The sequence below is a fragment of the Mauremys mutica genome, chromosome 5 (genome assembly GCF_020497125.1).
Source record: "Mauremys mutica isolate MM-2020 ecotype Southern chromosome 5, ASM2049712v1, whole genome shotgun sequence".
Classification (NCBI taxonomy): Eukaryota; Metazoa; Chordata; order Testudines; family Geoemydidae; genus Mauremys; species Mauremys mutica.
Window position 1 is genome coordinate 56,145,724 of NC_059076.1, and position 22,119 is coordinate 56,167,842.

Below are 22,119 nucleotides of genomic sequence, written 5' to 3' on the forward strand. Positions count from 1 at the left end.
GAGAGAAAGGTAAGGACATGCACATTAGCAATAGGGATAAAAAGTCACTTGGGTCAGAGTGTAGGTTTGATAGCTGCAAGGTAGGACAAGCATAACAGATCTACAATAGACTAATACACGCTCTTCCTCCAGAAGTGAATTATAATGAAGAACTTCATAGTAATTGGATTAGGTTTTTTTCCCACGAAACCCTTCCTTCCAGATTCTTAAAATATATTATATACTCTCCATTGACCACAATCTATGAGAGGAGTCCCTTCACTAACATCCCATCTCTGCTCCCCACAAGCCCCGCCCGCCACACACACACACACACACACAGTTTTTCCACTTGTGGTGTACCTCTGCACTTCCTGGTTTAATCCAAGGCCAGAAGTGGAAGTCTTGAAAGTGGAATTGAAAATCTTTCAAGAGAACCTGTTCCCATGAGACTCACAGGTTAGTTTTACAAATCCAAGAAGTCTGGAAAAGCATCCCTATTTTTGGGTGACAGGTTTCAGAGTAGCAGTCATGTTAGTCTGCATCCGCAAAAAGAACAGGAGTACTTGTGGCACCTTAGAGACTAACAAATTTATTTCAGCATGAGCTTTCGTGATCTACAGTTCACTTCTTCGGATGCATAGAATGGAACACATTTTTGGGTGCTTATCTTAACTGGACCAAAAAACCTCCAGGTTTTTAAAGGCTTATCTATCACTAATAATCATCCAAATACAGAATTTCTTTGAGGCTATCCATGCTGATGGAACAGATTTATGAAATAATTCGAGTGGGTAAGAATGCTTTGCCTTCAGCTCCTGAACGTGGACCTCTTGAAACAATATATTCATGCATGTCACACTCTCTTAACTAAACAGACCAATCACAAAACAAAAAAGGGAGCATTTATATTAACTTCTTAGAGATGCCATACAAGCGCACTTCAGGCAGAATATTAAGTCACTGATTGCTTTCTATCAGCAGTGATGATCATTTAAAACAACTTAAACACTCTCCATTTAAACTAAAAATAGGAGCCATGAAAGAGAAACAAAGCTATAAACAGACAATAAAGTACAGTGTAAGAAAATAAATCCATAAGTGGGTCAAAGGGAGATTCCTCAAAACAAACAAAAAACCTTTAGAACTTTTTGTAACTAAACAGCTAACCTTTAGAAGGAGCTAACAGTCTATAACGTACAATGATAGACACTGCCCTCATTAAAAAAAATACACTCTTAACAATGTTCATGTTCCACAAAGCAGTCCAGCTATGAAGATTATACTCCTCACTCCCATTTGTATTTGTTCAATTTTTGACTGTTCTGCAATGGCTAATAAGCTTTCCTATACTATAAAAATTGAACTCTTCCTAATTGAACCATTGGTATTGCATTGGATTAAGCACAAATGATGCAGGCACACTAGCCATGTTTGTGCTTGGAACTGTCGTAGTAGCTTTGCATGTCCAATACTAGTGCTCTTCAATGCCCTCTGAATACTGGTCCCACAGTTCTTGACACAGCTCCTAGAAGCACTGGGTTCTAGGAGGCTTTGAAAAGACACCAGAGCACTATGGGACAGTAATTAAATTAGTGCAGTACAAAATGACCACTAGCACAGAGTGGGCTGATATGGTTCAGACTAAACCATTATTTAATTCTACTAAAACAAATCAAAGCCAGACACATGTAAACCATCTGAAGCACTTCATGCTGGCAATTCATGACGGCGGAAATGGTGGGGGGGCACACTTTTCCTAGCGTAGACCTTGAACCAGTAAAGCATTTCAATACATGCATAATAGTCTCTGATTACTCACATGTTTAAAATAACACACAAAAATAAGCTCTTTATTGGATCAAGCTCATGGTAAATTTCTCTAGTGTACACAAGGCTCAACAGACTTTAGACTGAAAACTTTTTTGAATGAGGGTCTCAGGTAAATTTGTATCACTCTGTATGCACTTATGGTTTATGTAAATAAAACTACAACAGTGTTTTTCACCTTCTAAGTACATTATAGTTAATCCAGATTTTATCATTTACTTTCCCAACAGGGAAAAAAAAAAGATGCAATACTGACCACAAGCTTCCTCATTGTCACATGGTGACAGAAAAAACTGATGATTGACGGCATTGACATCCATTATGTTTCTCTAAGGCGCATGATTATTGCCTTATGGAGAGCCAGTTAAACACGAAGCTTTTCAAGTGCAGCAGAGCATACCCAGGGGCTGCTCCAGGCCCCAGCACGCCAAGTGCGTGCTTGGGGCAGCATGCCGCGGGAAGCGCTCTGCCAGTCGCCGGGAGGGCAGCAGGCGGCTCCGGTGGACCTCCCACAGGCGTCCCTGCAGCGGGTCCGCTGGTCCTGCTGCTTCAGTGGAGCATCCGCAGGCACGCCTGCGGGAGGTCCACCGGAGCTGCGGGACCAGCGGACCCTCCGCAGGGACGTCTGCGGGTGGTCCACCGGAGCCGCGGGACCAGCGACCGGCAGAGTGCCCCCCCGCGGCGTGCCGCCGTGCTTGGGGTGGCGAAATGGCTAGAGCCGCCCTGAGCATACCTGACCATTGTAGGCATGAATCTTGAGACCCAAGAATAGGAATCCATCCTTAAAGACTTATCTTTAATTAGGGTGGAGGGGGGAGTGTCATTATTTAACAATCTTAGAAGGATTCCAACTTTGTGTATTTAATATCTGACAGAACACTGTGTGCCGGAACAACATGCCAATTTTCTGATGGGACTACCTGATAGATTTCAGTGGAACTATTTTGCATTTATACCAATATAACAGAGCTGAATCTGGTCCGGTGATACTACATAAAATATTCTGAGTCAGATTTTCAGTGGGACCAAGGAAGAGCTGGGACAGCATGGGGAGTGTGTGCAAAGGAGCCTTTTGCATCTCCTACATTGGCTCTGTGACAGCCTGGCCTTCCAGCATAGATTAGAATAGCGTCAAACCTGTTCTACCAGCTGCCATCAGCCCTCAGGTGCTCTTAAGGGAACGGAGGATTGCCACTGCATACCTATCTTTAGGGCCCTACAAAATTCACAGTCCATTTTGGTCAAATTCACGGTCATAGGATCTTTTAAATTGTAAATTTCATGATTTCAGCTATTTAAATCTGAAATTTCAGTGTTGTAGTTGTAGGGATCAAGGAGTTGTGGGGTGGTCATAGGCAGTGAGTTATATGGGCCAGTGGTGCCCGTGCTCCACCAATATTCAGGAATGTGGGTCCAAAATTGTCCACTGAGCATCAACTTGAAGGGCACACTTAACCTTATTTTCATAGGGCATGAACTAGGGGTGCAGGGGGTGCTGCAGCACCCTCACTTTTTACGCGGGGTCCCGGCTGTCGGCCCTGCACCGGGGGTCCCGGCTGCCGGTCAGGGCTCCAGTCCCGGCACTGCATCCAGAGTCCCGGCTGCTGCCCAAGCCCCGGTGCCCACCCCCAGCTGTGGCCCCAGCCTCAGTCCCTTTACCCCTGTATGGGTCCCCTCTCCTGGAGATATGGCCCTGCTTCCGGCCCCAGCTGAGCAGGGGTGGGGGAGACATGGGAAAGGATATATATCAGCTTGCAAGGCAGGTGTGGGGAGTGGCACTTGGATCCGTTCTGGGCACCACCAAAAATTATACAAACTTGGTGCCCTGGAGTGGTCACAAGGTTATTGGGGCGGGAGGGCGCTGTGGTACTGCTACCCTTACTTCCCTGCCTTCAGAACTGGTCAGCAGGAGTTGGCTGCTAGCCCAGCTCTGAAGGCAGAGCCTCCATCAGCAGCAGTGCAGAAGGAAGGATGGCATGATATGGTATTGCCACTCTTACTTCTGTGCTGCTGCTGGCGGGGCACTGCCTAAAATAACCTTGCGAACCCCTCTCTCCCCCCCGCAACTCCCTTTTGGGTCAGAACCCGCAATTTAAGAAACACTAAGCCCTAGTCTACACTAAGCTCGGGGGTCGAACTAGGGTACGCGAATTCAGCTACGTGAATAATGTAGCTGAATTCGAACTACCCTAGTTCGAATGACTTACCCGTCCAGACGCCGCGGAAGCGAACTCCGCGGCTCGAAGGTCGACTCCGGCAACTCCTCCTGCCGCGGTGGAGTACCGGAGTTCGAACTAGCGCTTCCGGGGTTTGAACTATCGCGTCTAGATCAGACGCGATAGTTCGAACTCCGAGCAGTCGAACTCGCCGCGTCGACCGTCCCGGTAAGTGTAAACGTGGCCTAAGAGACACTGGTCTCCTGCAAGAAATTTGTATAGTATAGGGCAGGGGTAGGCAACCTATGGCACGGGTGCCGAAGGCGGCACACGAGTTGATTTTCAGCAGCACTCTCATTGCCCGGCTCCTGGCCACTGGTCTGGGGGGCTCTGCATTTTAATTTAATTTTAAATGAAGCTTTTTAAACATTTTAAAAACCTTATTTACTTTACATACAACAATAGTTTAGTTATATATTATAGACTTATAGAAAAAGACCTTCTAAAAACATTAAAATGTATTACTGGCACGCGAAACCTTAAATTAGAGTGAATAAACGAAGACTTGGCACACCACTTCTGAAAGGTTGCCTACCCCTGGTATAGGGTAAAAGCACACAAAATACCAGGATTTCACAGGGGGAGACCAGATTTCACAGTCCGTGACACGTTTTTCATGGCCGTGAATTTAATAGGGCCCTACCTATCTATAGTCTTATTTTCCCTAAACATTGTCCTTATGCTAGGAGGATGGAGACACTGGAGAATTCTTTTACATGGGACGATCCTCCATTTACCAGATCTGCAGGCTTAAAGATCAGTTTTGAGTTAAGCGACCATTGCAAACCTGCCTTAACTGACTGAGAATCAGCCCATGTGTATCCTCGGTGCTTGAAAGTCTACTTTTTGTCTAATGTTCTCAGAAAAGTAGTTAAACTGTTGGTTTTGAATATGGCACAGGGCTAACAAAAACAAATACAAGACTCGTGCTTCGAAAAGTCAATAATAATATATATATTATTCTTAAGAAAAAATAGAAGATAGTGATTTAGATTGCCATGATTTCTTTGGGAGTATATGAGGCTGTGTTTTAAACATCATCAGTTGCGGATAAAACTAATCTGGTCATTCCTGCAATTGCCTATAAATTTCCACTAATAGTAAAGCATATCCCTCAAAGATTAAAACTGAAGTGAACCAAAATATGAAAAGTTCCACTGTGCCATTCTGGGAACAAAAGATTTAAATTGAAATTTATTTCAGTCCAAATTCTAAATGAAAATTCCATGATTACATTCCCATTAAATGTCAATCAATATTGGTCTTTAGTTAGCACTTTTCTATTCTTTTCTCCTAATTTTTCTCCCCTTTATGTTTTTTATTAAAAAAATAAATTTCAAAAATATTTTTAAAGTAGAAGACCCTGTTACAAATCCTGCTCACCTCATTCATTAGAACTACTCATTCAACACACCATGATTTAGCACAAAAGGCCAAAACCTGCAAACACATTCTTAACTTTACCTACCGGAGTAGTCTCATTGACTTCAATGAAACTATTCACATAAGATAAAATGTGTGATTTTTTTTAAATTAAACAATTAATGCTAAAATAATTTTAGGCACACTCCTGTACACCTTTTCATACCCACCATAAATGTTTTGGGTGTGCTAGGAGTGAAGGAGCAGGCCCAAACTTATGGGAATTTTGGGTGCAGAATGCAACAACATTATTAACTACTGTTATTGCAGCTCTTGGCACAGTGTTTGTTACTTAAATTGCTGTGGCAGAGTCATTGAGAAAAAACAAAAAAAACCTTTGCAATTTCTATGCTCTATAAAACAAAAACATATTGTTTAAAAATAATTCACTGTGAAAGGAGTGCTACTTTTAAAGAAAAGAAAATAACCAGCTACATTTTAAATCCTGAATTCCTTCCCAACCAGACGACAACCTTTTAGCAAGAAATATAATACATTTAATATAGCTAATTAAACAACCAAAACTGACATTAATATCCAGTACCAGATGGACTGAGAAATAACAATACACACAGTTAATCATTGTATCAGGTGAAGTTTAACATTTTTAGTTTTATAATATATCAAGTAATATGGATTCACATCATTTTCAGTAGCAATTCCCAAGTACGTACGGGAGAGTTGAGTATGAAAAGTCCTTTGTGGTGCTAGAAGCAGAAAATGAAGTTGATGATTACTGTAGAATGATAGTTTGAGGATTTACATATTGATTTGATTTCAGATTGCAAGTGGATCATAATCAGAATATACAATCCACTACCCATAAAATTTGGTTGTTTGCTTCCCTAACATATGTCAGGTTTAGAAGCATAAGGCAGTTTACCAGTTATTTTTTCAGGTTTCAGAGAATGTGCAATAGAGATTCAAAGGCTAAGTATAAGCTTTTTAGAAATCAAGGAAACAGTGTTGACTACCCATATACTTTATGTATATAGTGTCAACATTACCAAAACAAACCAACAGGCAAAATGATGGTGTAAATTGCTGCTGAGTTCCCATCATTATATAATAGACTTATCTTTGAAACCAGAAATTATTAGTAACTGGGCAGCCCCACAGGCAAGACAAAATATAGGTTTTAGGAAAGCATTTTGGACTGAGGCTGTTATAGTAAGATTTTGTTAGTTATAATAGGTGAACAGCAAATGGCATAGTGAATACAAAGTGTAGTACTGCATACTTACATACTGTACTTGTTACAAACTGAAACTGTACATTCCAGATCACTGTACATCTGTGAACCAAATAGAATTTGGAGGTGAATTGTTTCATATTGTTGGCAAGACTTAAATTTTGCTCTAAGACCTCTTATTTCAGAGGACGGGACGGAACTGGAAATAATACAAAGTAAAATCCTTGAGTTGGTGACAGACAAGGAAAGTAAAATGTATGTTTTAACTAATAAAATAAGAGGAATGTGTACCTTGAAAGCAATCTGAGATATTTATGAGACCTTTGGATTTCCAGTCACTGTGATATCTCTAGTCTCAACAGTGGATAGCAATTTATTAACCCAGAAATATGATGAACTTTTCCCCTACATTTTAAATTTTTAAATTAGGTTTATGTCAGTGGTTAATTAATGGCTGGGTTTGATCTAGCAATGTGGGGCTGTGGGCAGAAAGAGAAAAACGCTAAACATCAGAACTAAGGTAGCATGTGTAACTTGTACTGTCAGTAGGTCCTGGATAGAATGTAGTAGTGCTACCATTCTACTATTGTTTGACGTGAGATTGCATAAGTGCATAATTTCCAATTTGGAAAGGCTTAGAAATTAAATTATCAAAGGAAAAAGTCTAACAGACTTATTATTTTATATCGTGGTTGAATGTAAAGGTCCTGTACAAATATATCACAACAAGACAGCTCCTGTCCCAAAAGCTTACAGTCAATCAAAACAGAATCTAGGTTTTTCATTCTTCCACAAAAATTGTTTTAAGGTTTTATCTAAGCAATTCCATTTGGCAAAGTTTAGTTGTACTTTTTGCAGTAAATGTAAGAGGCTTCTGAAGTATAACACTGATGGAGTAGTAGCAATGTCCACATTTACATATATAAATCCATACAATGACCATTTTAAATGAAAGTCTTTTGGTAGAAATTTTTTTGAAATTTGTCCCAGAAAGGTTGCTCCTGATTTAAAATATGAGTCCAGATAGATCACCCTACTGTTTGAGCAGATAATGAATTTGTAGAGGATGTTCGAGGTGATTTTATATCTATTAATAAGCCACTGGAAAATGTGTTATGTTCATGTGAACTAGGTTTAATTCCTGAAATATTAGGGTCTGTGCATATTGCTACTGTCAAAGACACAGTGGCCACTGCACACATGACAGGGGAAACCAAGCATACCTATTTAAGTCTTTTCTAGAGATTACACAAAGCTAACTGTATATTATTGGCAGGAACACAGAGAGAATAGCTGAATTCAGAAAACAAGTTGTGGACCAAAATTTAGTGCATTTAATATATAAAAAAGCATCCAGGGGGCTTGTCAATTGCTCTCTCTCAGTTTAAACTGAGGATTAGTAGACTTTCTTAAATTATAACTTTCAGGCAGGTCAAAGCATGGGCCTGAAACTGTTAAATTAATAAGCCTCTTAACAAGAGAAGACCAAAAAATACTTATAGGCCACTAAGTTGAAGTACTATGGCAGAATAAACGTTGATTCTTGGTAGATCATTATCAGGCTAATTCAGAACTATACTCAAAATGAAATTGCTCTGTGATTGCCTCAACACTGTGGTACTCATTACTGTGGCTTTTCCAAGAACTGTATTCTCATATGTGACTCACTAGAGAATACAAATGCACATCAATAAAAGCAGCAACTGTTATTATCTCTTAGTTTTTTACTGAGAGCAAACCTTTATCCCACCTATGTATAACATTGAAATGCAAAGATCTAAAACTCATCAGGTACTTGTAGTACTCAACAAACTGGTGTTTGACCATTTAGAATAGATTATACTGTTAAACAAGATTTTTTTAGATATTATTATTACAGTCGGTGCTGCTAGTGCCCATTCTAATTTAACTTAATTTGATGTACACCTCTACCCCGATATAACGCTGTCCTCAGGAGCCAAAAAATCTTACCGCATTATAGGTGAAACCGCGTTATATCAAACTTGCTTTGATCCACTGGAGTGCGCAGCCCCGCCCCCCCGGAGCGCTGCTTTACCACATTATATCCCAATTCGTGTTATATCGGGTCATGTTATATCGGGGTAGAGGTGTATTTATTTTAATTCTTAGACTATGGCTATTCCAGTCTCCTGGTTCCCTAATATGATATAAAATACATACAAAAAGTTTCAAATTTAACTCCTACACAAGATATTCTTCACAATTTACCCCTTCCAGCAATGGAAAAAGAATCTTCCCTTTCAACCCACCCATACACATCTTAACTACTCCTCCACAAAGGCCTGGGAAAATTGATACATTTGTTCATTTTCAGGACACACTGCAAAGCTTGGGATCAGTCAGAAAAATAGGGGAAGCGAGTTCCAGTAACTTCCTTGAGAACACCATGTCCATTAAAGCTTTGTCTAAACAGCAGAATGGTACATCAGGTATAACAAGGGTGTAAGCACTAAAGTAGGGGGGCTCAGGGCAGGTTTTATTGACATGGAGCTAAAAGCATATGAACCCTGTCTATACAAGTGCTTATATTATTACTGGAGAACAGCTACAAATTTTCAAGTGTTGATATAGACTTTAGTTAAAATGGCAACACAATTTCCATTGTACCCCCATTCGACAGTGTTCATAATTATCTTTAACATTTGCTTTTGGGCCTACCACCAACTCTTTTCAATGGTTGTTTTCTGCCAGAATTTACCTCATCGACAATTTTTGAGTATTAAAAATATGAAGGGGAAAAAAATCTCACGTCGACCTAATAATGTACGTGTCTACACTACCAAATCCCTTCCTCTGACCTAACTCGCCTGTAATATTGACTTAATTATTCCACCTTGGCAAGAGGCATAGCGCTTAACTCAATGCTGATGAGTCGACAGAGAGGCAATGTAGACGCAGTGTTGTGTAAGTCGACTGAATTGGCCTCCAGGAAGTGTCCCACAATGCTCTGCTGTGACTGCTCCGGAGATTGTTTTCAACTCTGCTGCACAGCAGCCAGGTATACAGAAAACAGCCCCTCCCCTGTTAAAGCCCCAGGAACTTTTGAATTCCCATTTCCTGTTTGGTCAGCATGGAGAGCTCTCCAGCACAGCTGATCTTGGCGACTCGATGTCCGAAACGTGCTCCAGCCTGGAGTACACAGGAGGTGGTGGATCTTATTGGGCTGTGGGGAGAAGAGTCTGTGCAGGCACAGCTGCAGTCCAGCTGTAGAAATGTAGACATCTATGAGAAGATCATGCAGGGTGTCGGGGAGAAGGGCTACACCAGGGACACGCAGCAGTGCTGTGTGAAAATCAAAGAACTGCGGCAGGCGTACTAGAAGACAAGGGCTCCACACCACAGACATGCCGCTTTCACAATGAGCCGCCTGCAATTCTCAGCAGTGACCAAACACAGTGTGGACACCTCTCAGGCGTCTGAGTCCTGGGCCACCTCAGGCAACAATGAGGACGACATTTTGGAGGAGGAGGAGGAGTGGAATGGGAGACAGGTGAGCAGTGGATTTTTAACCCCAGAGCCCAGCCAGTCGCAGGACAGCATGGTGGCCAAGAGAGATGCTGGGAAGGCACCTCTGGTGAGTACCCAATTCCAATAAAACTGTAAGGGTTACATGCAAAACAAGAAGTGCCTTGGGTATCTATTTCCCAGTGGCCACTCCAACTACACACATGGTGCTCTCCAGAAAAAGACTCTTTAGGCACACAAAAATGGCCCAGGAATCCCCTCTAGGAAACGTTCATGGAGGTAATCTGCAATTCTTTGCAGAAGGTTTTTGGGAGTTGTCTTATTTCTTCCACTATGGTAGGATACTTTCCCATGCCACTCCATTATTAACTCTTCTGGCATCACTGCGGTGCCCAGCATAGCAGCATAAGGACCAGGTCTCTACCCAGATGCTTGCAGCATCTGCTCCCTTGCCACCTGTTACCTCTATGAGACTGATATCATATAGGGTCACCTGAGGGAAAAACAGGGGAAGTTTTCATTACAAGCGCTAGGACTGCAAACAATGGCACATGTGATTCATCACCCATGGTGACTTCAGGGTCCCTCAACTGTGTTTTCTCTTACATGCCAGTGATTTGGTTGGCAGGGATCCGTGTTGACCTCAGATTCTGCAAGTCAAGGGCAACTACTACCAACAGCATTAAGAGAAGGGGGAGGAGAGAGCTTCCTGTGTACTCTCATCCTGCAACCCCCCACCCCAGAAATGGCCACTAAGGGTATGTCTACACTATGAAATTAGGTCAATTTTATAGAAGTTGATTTTTAGAAATCGATTTTATATAGTCGATTGTGTATGTCCACACTAAGCACATTAAGTCGGCGGAGTGCGTCCTCTCTACCATGGCTAGCATCAACTTACGGAGCGGTGCACTGTGGGTAGCTATCCCACAGTTTCTGCAGTCTCCGCCGCCCACTGGAATTCTGGATTAAGCTCCCAATGCCTGATGGGGCAAAAACATTGTCGCAGGTGGTTTTGGGTACATGTAGTCAGTCACCCCTCCCTCTGTGAAAGCAACAGCTGACAATTGTTTCACGCCTTTTTTCCTGGGTTACCCATGCAGACGCCATACCATGGCGAGCATGGAGCCCGCTCAGCTCACCATCACCGCTGCTGTTGTGGGCAAGTCTACTGTGGGGGCTGCTTGATCCAAGTAGCCAATGCAATCATTGACATTCTGTTATCAAGGGTAGTGACTCTGGGAAATGTGCGGGCCTTTTTAGATTTTAGGTGCATCATATTCCTGTCCTTTGTCGCTGGTGAAGAAGTCTTGCAGCTGTACATTCCAGTCCGGTCGGCGCTGTAACATCCCATAGCACTTCTGTGGTTGACATATGTAACAGCTCCAGGGCTTTTGCTCTTTTGCCTTGGCTGAGGTACCTTACCCTTCCCGGACCTCCAAGCATTCAACACAGAAGTACCTGCAGTAGCTGGCATTGCTATACAGCAGCAGCTCCTTGCCTTTGCAGCAGACGGTGCAGTACGACTGCTAACCATCCTCGTCCACTGCTGCAACTCTGCTCTCTTGCTCAGGGGATCGTTTCATGAAGCTGGACAGTAGTAAGGAGCAGTTCAACTATAGGCTGAGCAAGTGCAGAATGGTGGTAGAATGTGCCTTTGGACATTTAAAAGTTCACTGGCGCTGTTGGTCAAACCTCAGCGCAACCAACATTCCTATTGTTATTGCTGCTTGCTGTGTGCTCCATAATATCTGAGAGAGTAAGGGGAAGACGTTTATGGCGGGGTGGGAGGTTGAGACAAATCACCTAGCATCCGATTTTGAGCAGCCAGACACCAGGGTGATTAGAAGAGCACAGCAAGGTGCTCTGCGCATCAGAGAGGCTTTGAAAACCAGTTTCATGACTGGCCAGGCTTCGGTGTGACAGTTCTGTGTGTTTCTCCTTGATGCAAACCTGCCCCCTTTGTTGATTTTAATTCCCTGTAAGCCAACCACCCTCCCCACTTCGAAATAAAGTAACTATTGTTTTGAAACTATGCATTCTTTCTTTATTAATTAAAAAAAAAAAGAGATAACAGACAAGGTAGCCTGGGTGGGTTGGGGGAGGAGGGAAGGACAAGGCCACATTGCTTATTGTAGCCACACTAAAAATCAAACTGTTTGAATGACAGCCTTCTATTGCTTGGGCCATCCTCTGCAGTGGAGTGGCTGGGCACCCGGAGCCTCCCCACCCCACATTCTTGGGCGTCTGGGTGAGGAGGCTATGGAACATGGGGAGGCGGGTAGGTGGATATACAGTGGATGCAGTGGGGGTCTGTGCTGTTGTTGGCTTTCCTGCAGCTCCAACAGACACTTCATTATGTCCGTTTGCTCCCCCATTAGCCTCAGCATTGCGTCCTGCCTCTGCTCTTCACGCTCACTTAATTCTTTCCTGGCCTCTGCCACTGAATGCCTCCATGCATTATGCCAGTGGTCCCCAACCTTTTTGTCTGGCGGGCACCAACTGAAGGACCACTGCGGCGGTGGAGCACCCGCCGAAATGCCGCCGAATTTTGGCGGCGACACCTCTCGATGACGCCACTTGCCGTCAACAAGTGACATCGTCAAGAGGCGTCACCGCTGAAATTTGGGAGCGACACCTCTGGATGACATCACTTGACGGCAAGCGGCATCATCAAGAGGCGTCCCCGCCGAAATGCCGCTGAAATTCGGCGGCATTTCGGCAGGTGCTCTCCGGTGGGCCAGGACGCGGGCGCCTTAAGATGCCCCCGCGGGCACCATGGCACCCGCGGGCACCGCGTTGGGGACCACTGCATTACGCTGTGCCCCATCAGTGCGGGAGGACTATATGAGTGCGAGTGCGTTTTTTTCGCCTTCTGATCTGCAATAACCTCAGGGACGGAGATGATAGGGGGAGTGTAGAAACATTCTACGCTCTATGATACTGGGAGGACTGCATGGTCACCTGTATTGCTGAGTTTGCCACACTGACCAAACATGAAATGAAATTCAAAAGTTCCCGGGGCTTTTCCTGTGTCGAAGAAAAACTTAGTTCTCGCTTTTTGTTTGGGTGCAGCAAGATTAAATACTTTATTATTTCTCCAGTAATTACCATGGAGGGAGAGAGTGCCATAGGACACAGGGTCTTGGACAGGTCTCTCCACTGGTAAACAATTACATCAAGCCTTTATACCTTTTTTACAGACAATTTCTAGCAATCATGGAGACACTAAAAAGCAACAAATACATTTTGTTTATACATAAGCTTTTCTGCTATCTCACTAGAAAAACAAGACTGCAAGACTGCATATTGCAAGGTCGTAATAACTTTCACACAATTCACTCTGTCTTACATTATCTTGCTTCCTCACGTCACCAGGGTCACAGTTATCTTAATGATCTTGAGTTAGGCTCTCTTCAAAACCTTGTTAATTATTTACTGGCTTCCACACCTGTATACCTGGCTAGTGCATCGGAGTTCAAAGTGCTGTCCAGAGCGGTAACAATGGAGCACTCTGGGACAGCTCCCGGAGGCCAATACCATTGATTTGCGTCCGCATTACCCCAAATTAAACCCAGCAAGGTCGATTTTAGCGCTACTCCCCTTGTTTGGGAGGAGTACATAAGTCGATTTTAAGAGCCCTTTAGGTTGATGGAACGGGGTTGGTTGTGTGGACGCAGTCATTTTTAAATCGACCTAACGCGGCTAAATTCAACCTAACCCTGTAGTGTAGACCAGGGCTAAGACATCAATTTGGGAGGTTTAACACAGGTCCCTGCTCTCAAAGCAATGTCCATGTTTCTAGGGGGAGGGAGCATTGTCCACCTGCCCACCTGTGCTCCTGACAGGTTTGCCACAAGTTGCAGGACAAGGCCTGTCTCTCATGTCGTGGGGCCATACTCACCATGGCTGGAACAGCAAATTGGTTCATTGAATAGCTAGGGATTCTGATTATGTTCTGGCTTGCACTTGGGTGTAATAAGGGAAGTATTTTTGAAATAACAACCTTGCAACAGGCCCAGGGCATGCACTAACAACGGTTGCCTTGTGCTTTGCATGCCTTACAGTGGAAAGCTTGGCCTTCAGCAGTGAAGAGGCTTTTGCAGATTAGAAGGCAGAAAAAGAGGACACATGACGACATGTTCAGTGAGAGAACGACCACCTCCAGGACAGCTGACATGGAGCTAGGAGCCTGGAGGATTTAACTGTCTGAAAAACTGGACGTGGACATAGAGAGCATCCCAGGAGCATGAGCATGCCATGCAGGATGAGATACTGCAGATTATGAAGGACCAATCAGACATGTTGTGGCATCTGGCTGAGCTTCAAAAGAAAAACAAACAGCTTGAGGCTAGAGTCCCTCTGCAGCCCCTTCAGAACAGCCAGCATGCTTCGCCCTGTTCCCAATCCCCCTCCCCGAAACGTTCCGGGGGAGGGGGAAAATTCAGTTTTCCTTTAACTCAACACCGGGGCAGGGTAGTAAGAACAAGAGGCAGAGATTCAAAGACCTTTGATGGTCAAGACTATTGTGTTTTCACAGACAATCTGACTTGGTTTCTCCCCTCCCAAATTCATCACACCATTTGTCCAAAGTTAAATTATTTTCCTGATCTTTCACTGTCTTTGTGTGTGCGCGCAATAAAAATAAATATTTTGAGAAATAAATGCTCTTTATTTATTGCAATAGTGGTTGGGGGTGGGTGAGGGTTCAGGGAAACTGATGCAATGGAGGGTATGGTATGGGCAGGCACAACACAGATAAGCAGCACACATTACTGTGGCTCATTACTGAAACTGGTTTTCAAAGCCTCCCGGATACGCAGAGCTCCTCACTCAGCTATTCTTATTGCCCTGGTTTTTGGCAGCTCAAAATCAGCTGCCAGACTATCTGCCTCCAAGTCCCCTCAGCAGAAACTTTTCTCCTTTTGTCTCACAGATATTATGGAACGCACAGCATGCAGTGATAACAATGGGGATATTGCTTTCACTGAGGTCTAACCTTCTAAACAAACTGCACCAGTGACCCTTTATACAGCTAAAGACATTCAACCACCATTCTGCACTTGCTCGGCCTATTGTCGAACCACTCCTTACTGCTGTCCAGGTGGCTGGTGTACACCTTCATGAGCCATGGCAGCAGGGGGTAGACTGGGTTTCCCTGGATCACTATTGGCATTTCAACATCACCAGTGGTTATTTTGTCATCTGGAAAGAAAGTCTCTGGTTGCAGCTTTCTGAACAGACCTGTGTTCCTAAAGATGTGTTCATCATGCACCTTTCCTGACAATCCCATGTTGATGTTGGTGTAGAGTGACCTTATTTCTCAAAGGGGGCCCCAGCCGCTCACTCAAACCCTGCCAGCCCCCCTGTGCAAGGCTGCCGCTGATCGCTCGAACCCACCGGCCCCCACGCGTTGGAATCCTGCCTCCCTCCCCCAGCCTTACCTCCCCCTCTGTGTGGGACTGGCCTCTCCGTTCACCCCTTGCACATTCCTTTGACCTCACCACACCCCACTTTTTTTGGCAAAAGTATTGGTTGTTTGCCATTGATATCAGGGGAAGGAGGGAGAAAACTGCATCATGGGAGGCCAAAAATGCACCATGAGGCATTACAAGCCCTTCCCAAAACCTCCTGCAGCTAGTTTCACTGTGGTATAGCTACCCATAGTGCATTGCTCTGTGCATTAATGCAAGCGCTGCTAGTGAGGATGCACTCCACTGACAAAATGAGCATGGTGTGGACATGCACGACCGACTTAATTACTTCGGCAGATGAATGTCAACTTACATTAAGTCAACTTAACTTTATAGTGTAGACTTGCCCTAAGCAAAGATTAAAATAGTCAGTTAATGAGTAGGGAAGAAAGTGTGTGTTTGTGTGTATATACATATTAGGACTGGGTGAACCACTCTGAAGATCAAAAAAATAATTTTGGATCAGTTCTTATTCCAAAGAACAATATTTTACACTGATAGCATCTTTCATTTTGAAGGATCCACAAGTACTTCACTAATGAATACATATTACAACACTGAAATGCAGCCATTCCTGTGGTGGAAAACAGCAACAAGCACACTACATGCTACTTAACGGAGAACGAAAGGAAAGTCTTAGCCTGGAACACTGGTGAAAAAGCCCTCTTCTTATGAAAACTACCATAGGATCTAATGTCAATGCAAAGCAGACAGTCTTCAGTCCATACAGAAAGTGATAAAAAATGCAGTACAATTTTCTCATCCCACATATGAATGTCCAAATCACATAGTGTTATCTGTAAGATGGGGATCATCTCTCTGCCTCACAGAGATGTTATGAGGATAGAACCGATGTTTGAGACATTTAATAGATTCATTTCAAACCAGAAGGGACCATTAGATCATCTAGTCTGACCTCCTATATAACATAGGTGATAGAATTTCACCCAATTACCCCTGCATTGCACCCAATGACTTGTTCAACACTGTTGCAACGTATGCCAAAGAAAAACCTATAAACAAGAAAAAATAATTTCTTCAGATAAAAACGCAACGCAGAATAATCATTTGCTACTCTGTAAAGTCTGAATGGGACTACTCATGTGTGCATTTGCAGGACTAGGGAGCAAATTAGCCATCTGGGAAATGCGCAAGGGTTTATTTTTCAGTAATTACATTATATTGGTCAGATCCCCATTAAAATCAATGCTGCTAAAGTAATTTGCACTAACTCAGAATCTGGTCCTTTGTATCTGAAATATAGTATAGCCTTTTTTCTTTTGAAAACACACTTACTGAGATTAAGAAATAATGGTATTTATTAATAAGGCTGCAATTTAGTCACAGAGGTCACAGAATCTGTGACTTCCAAAGACCTCTGTGACTTCAGCCAGCACCAGCTAAGAGCTGCAGGGTCCCCTGTCGCCTGCAGAGACAGAGAGCTGTGGGGTACCCCAGCCGCCTGCAGCTCCTGGCCACCACAGGTGGCGGGGGGACCCCCAGAGCTCCCAGCCACCCTGGGCAGTGGGAGGACCCTCACTGCTTGGAGCTCTCATCTATACTTGGATATTAGCTCAAAAAAACAAAAAAAGAAAAAAAAAGTTAGGAAATCTTTTAAAAAGTTAACAGATGTTAATGTAGATTGTAATTTAAGATTTAAACTCAATGTATTTAATCCTCTCAATAGCAACTGGATTTATGCTGTGTCTTGGAATTTTTTGGTGAAATATCCTGTAACCAAAGCCAGATTATAAGCATATCTCCCTGGCTAATGGTTCCTGAACATCTGTCTTCTGTTTTACTCACCAATTTCACATAATTTCTCATATAACATTAGTTCAAGATTATATTTGCAGCAGATCTATCTTCATAAGAAGCAAAGAAATAATAAAACAAGAATGGTATTTTGTTAATGTCCCATATATAGAACTTCTCAATTAGCACAGATTATTTGTGAGACTCATGGATTTGCCAATTCCTTCATTGGCACATTTCCAAACAGACAGGGATCACTAAACCTCTTGCTGAAAGTGATATCAGCACTTCCCTTCTGCCAATCATGTTTGCAGTAAGAAGACAGGGGGAGAGAATGAGTGTGGGGGCGGGGGATGTTTGGCACCCTAAAGTTTTTGAAGCGGAAGCAGGGAATTATTGTTTTTGGATAAAGGAGATTAAAAGAAAACTGATATTGCTGAACCACAAAGTCTGCTACAGAGAGGACCAAATCTTCACCTGTTGTATATAAGCGCAGCTCCACTGAAGTCAATATATCGATTTACACTGCTGAGGGTCTGACCAGAAAATTGGAGGCAGAGCAGAATGAGAAAAGAAGAGTTTAAGAAACCAGGAGGAAAGTCAGGGTCAAGAAAATAAAGTATACAAATAAAAAACATCACCAGGGAATCAAAATGCACAGTAATTAGCAGCAAGTCATTCTACTCCATATTTTACAACGTGACTGAGATGTCTACTGAAAAAATATGAAATGTTGTAGGAAGAGGTTATTACCCATTCTCATAAACCTCCTTCCCATGTTAAACACTTCATAAATTCTATTTCCTACTGGTATCCATTTGAAAAACTGTCAATATAAAAGTAGTGGTTGAAAGTTGTCTATGAACACTATTTTTCAGTGGAAAGCTGGGGTTTTGATTAACTGAAATTTTCAATTAAAAAGTTTCTACTTTCCATGGGAAATTGACTGTTTGTCAAAAAACTGAAGACTGAAAACCAAAACATTTCAGCTCTGAAATGCCACTGTGGTACCTCATGGGAATTGTAGTTCAGGTGCCCCTTGTTCCTATTCTCTTCTATGGGCCAAGCTCCCCAGCTGGAGTTCCTCTCCCATGATTCCCATGAAAGCCATGGAAGTAACATTTCAGAGTCAACATATTTCAGTTTTTGTCCAAACTACCCCACTTCTCAATTTCTGACCAGCTATACTTTCTTTCTAGATCAGTACAGGATAGTCTGTGGCACTTGGGATCACCACCTGTATGAGTGACTGCTCCAGGAAGGCAATTTCATATTAGACACATGCTTAAATGTGGGGCGTGCAGCAGAAGCCTTGAGAGAAAGAAGGAAAGCCCTAGAAGCACATCACTTCCAAAAGTACATGCAGCAAGACAACTGAAGAGCAGGTAGCCAGGATTCCATACACAGAGTGAAATACATTTACTGTGGGAGACAGCATGACTGGTTAAACAAGTGCCCTGTACATGGACAGCATTGCAAGGATTGTGGCAAGTTGAATCATTTTAGCAGTGTGCGCAAGAGCAGAAGCATCTCTCAGAAAGGTTCAGTCAGACTTGTACAAGAGATGGATGGCTCATCAGACAGCGATGACGACATTTGAGTCCAAGAGCCAATCAGGTTCAGGCTGTTGGGACAGGAAAGCAACCAGGGACAATACCAAATGCTATGCATTCCACAATGGTAATAGGGAAATGCGATTTCATGTGTGATTTCAGCTGATAGTGGAGCCTCCTGTGGAGTGATTCCTCAGTGTGAATTGTACTCAAACACACCCATTATAAAGAGCAATTCCAATTGGATAATATAAAATGAGAGCATAATGGAGCCTATTGGAAAATGTGACCTCAGAGTGACTAACCTGAAAAATAACAGATATTTGTGGCCGGTGGGCACCACAGACCCCTTTGAGAAATACAGCCATACAAGCTGTGGATCTGATCAGGGTGCAGCATCAGAATTTTATAGTTGCAGTGTAAGAAGCAAAAGGAGGCCCACCGATAATGGAGACAATTTTAAAAGCATAGGGGATGTTTCCAAAGGCGATGCGTGCCTTGAAGGAAAGCTACAACTGGAAGTGGACCCCACAGTGGAACTTGTGTACTTACCATGAAGGAAAATTCCAGTCCGACTATGTAATCCAGTATGCAAGGAGCTCTAAAGTTTGGCAAGCAAGGGTATCATAGCACCTGTAGAAGCCAGTACAGCCTGTGGAAGGAGCATGGGGGTGGTAAAGAAGCCATCTGTCTAGTATGCTGACAACCTTTGTATTTGGTCACTACAGATGGCTGTGCATGTCAATGGCCATAAGTTCAACACCAGGCTGTTCCAGAGAAGAATCATCCAAGCACTGGAAGGACTGCCTATGGTTGAAATAATTGCAGATGATATCCTCATTGTAGGTGAAGGGAGTAATGATACAGAAGCTGAACAAGACCACAGCAGAAAACCACAAGCTTTTCTCCAGCAATAAAAGGACAAGAACATAACACCCATTCCAGAAAAAGGTGACTCAAATAGTGTGAGGGGACTATGTCAGACATTTGCTCACAGCAGAGGGAGTGAAAGCAGATCCCAACAAGATCAAGGCAGTCAAGAGACAGGCCAGTTCCAGTGAGTGTGAAAGGGATACAACAGTTCATAGGAACCAGAAATTTGCTGCCTCAGTTCTGTCCACACCTGGCTGCAGTAGTGGAACCCATATGACAACTCACAAGGCGGGATGTTGAATAGGACTGGGCAAGTTCCCAACATCAAGCATGACACGCTGATCAATAATATAAGATGCACCTGTCCTGAAGTACGACCAGCCAGGAGAGTCACTGACACTGTGATGCACTGGAGAAAGGAGTGGGTGTAGCTCTTCTACAGGAGAGCCGATCGCTTGTGCCAGCAAAACCCTGTTAGATACTGAATAGAGATAACACCCAGATAGAAAAAAAGCTTCTGGCTGTGGTATTTGAAGTGGACCAATGTCATCAGTTTACCTATGGCCACCCAGTATTAGTGCAGTCAGACCACAAACCCAGAAAACCTATCATGGCAAAGCCCCTTCTTAGTGTTACAAAGAGGTTGCCACATATATCGATGCACCTCCACCTCTACCAGGTAGAGATCAGGTATTGTCCAGGATTACTGGTAGTAGCTGAGACCCTGAGCATGGCATATATATCCAGCATCAGCAAGTTTGGGGAAGGGATCAGGATACTGAATTCATTAACATGCTGCCCTATGTCCCACTTTCAACAGGAAAGCTGATGGAAATCAGAGGCTACAGAAAAGGATATCCAACTCCAGGCAGTCAAGAGAACTAGAAGCCAGAAAATAAAATCCAAGTGCCAGTAAAAGCCAACCTATATTTTCAATTTAAAGATGAGCTGAGAATGAAACATGGAATCATATTTCAAGGACAGAGTTGTTGTCCCTGCATCATTATGTAAGAATGTCATGCAAAAATACATGCCTCACACATCGGCACCAATAGCTGTCTTAGACAAACTCAAGAGTGTGTTTACTGGCCAGGAATGACTACACACCTTCACTCTGTGACTGAAGGGTATGACACCTTCTGGTTGTGTAATAACAGTCTTCAGAAAGACTATCACCACATGGACTGCCCACCTGACCAAGGGAAAAGCTGGGAGTAGACTTATTTACCTTTAATTTAAAGTAGTACTTGATTATAGTAGATTACTATCCAAATTTTTGGGAGGTCAAGTCCCTGCTGGATACAAGAAGAAAGTCAGCGATTGGTGAACTGAAGGTCCATTTTATGAGCTACGGTATTCTGGACACTGTATTCAGCAACAACATACCCCAATTTACCTCAGAAAAATTCAAGGAATATGCTTGCAAACGGAAATTTGATCACCACAACTCAACTCCTCCCTGGCATACCTACAGATAGGGTGACCAGATGTCCCAATTTTATAGGGACAGTCCCGATTTTTGGGTCTTTATCTTATATAGACTCCTATTACCCCCCTACCACTGTCCCGATTTTTCACATTTGTTGTCTGGTCACTCTACCTACAGAGTAATGATAAGATGAAGTCATCTGTGCAAACAGCAAAGAGACTGTTACACAAGGCTGTTTCTTATGGTTCAGACCCCTTCTTAGCATTTTTGGCACACAGGAATACCCCATCACACGGGTGCCAAAACAATCCAGTGCAGATACTGAAGGGGCAAACTCTGCTCTCAACAGAGGGAGATCTGTGGCAGCCAGAAGAATGGAGACACCGCTGAGACGAGATAGTCAACAATAAGAGGAAACAGGTACTAGAGTTCAACAGGTCAGTCAAGGACCTTCTGGCCCTGGAGGCAGGCACTCCTGTGAGGCTCCAGCCATTAGAGACATACCAGAAGGAGTGGACTAAAGGAGTCATGAGATGCAATTGCACCCACGTCATATGAGGTGACTACACATGAGGGACAAGTGATCTAGAGGAACAGGAGACACTTATGAGCCTGCAGACACAAGACCCTGAGAGAGCCTACAGAGATCATTGCATAATGGTGAGACAGAGAACCATCCAGAGGTCAACCTCACAGGCAGGGAGACAGGTGATAGGGAGACAGAGGTAGATCAATCCTGATGTAGTTGCCTGTTGAGGAGACTAAACTATCTCAAAGACCATGGAATCAGCTGAGTTTCTGGTAAAGACAAAACTGCAATTTGGCTATGTTCTAGCAACTTCTCGCTGAAGGGACAGGGGTCAGAGTCTGGGCATCAGTTATGGACGGAGCAGTGCACTAAGTTTAATAA

The 22,119-nt window shown here is 43.4% G+C and overlaps 1 protein-coding gene across 9 annotated transcripts in view; it reads right to left on the minus strand.

Annotated features, from left to right (window-relative positions):
* The window catches only part of MGAT4D (MGAT4 family member D), a 134,799-nt gene that overhangs the window by 71,590 nt on the left and 41,090 nt on the right, over positions 1–22,119 (minus strand). The gene's annotated exons all lie outside the window — the stretch shown is intronic.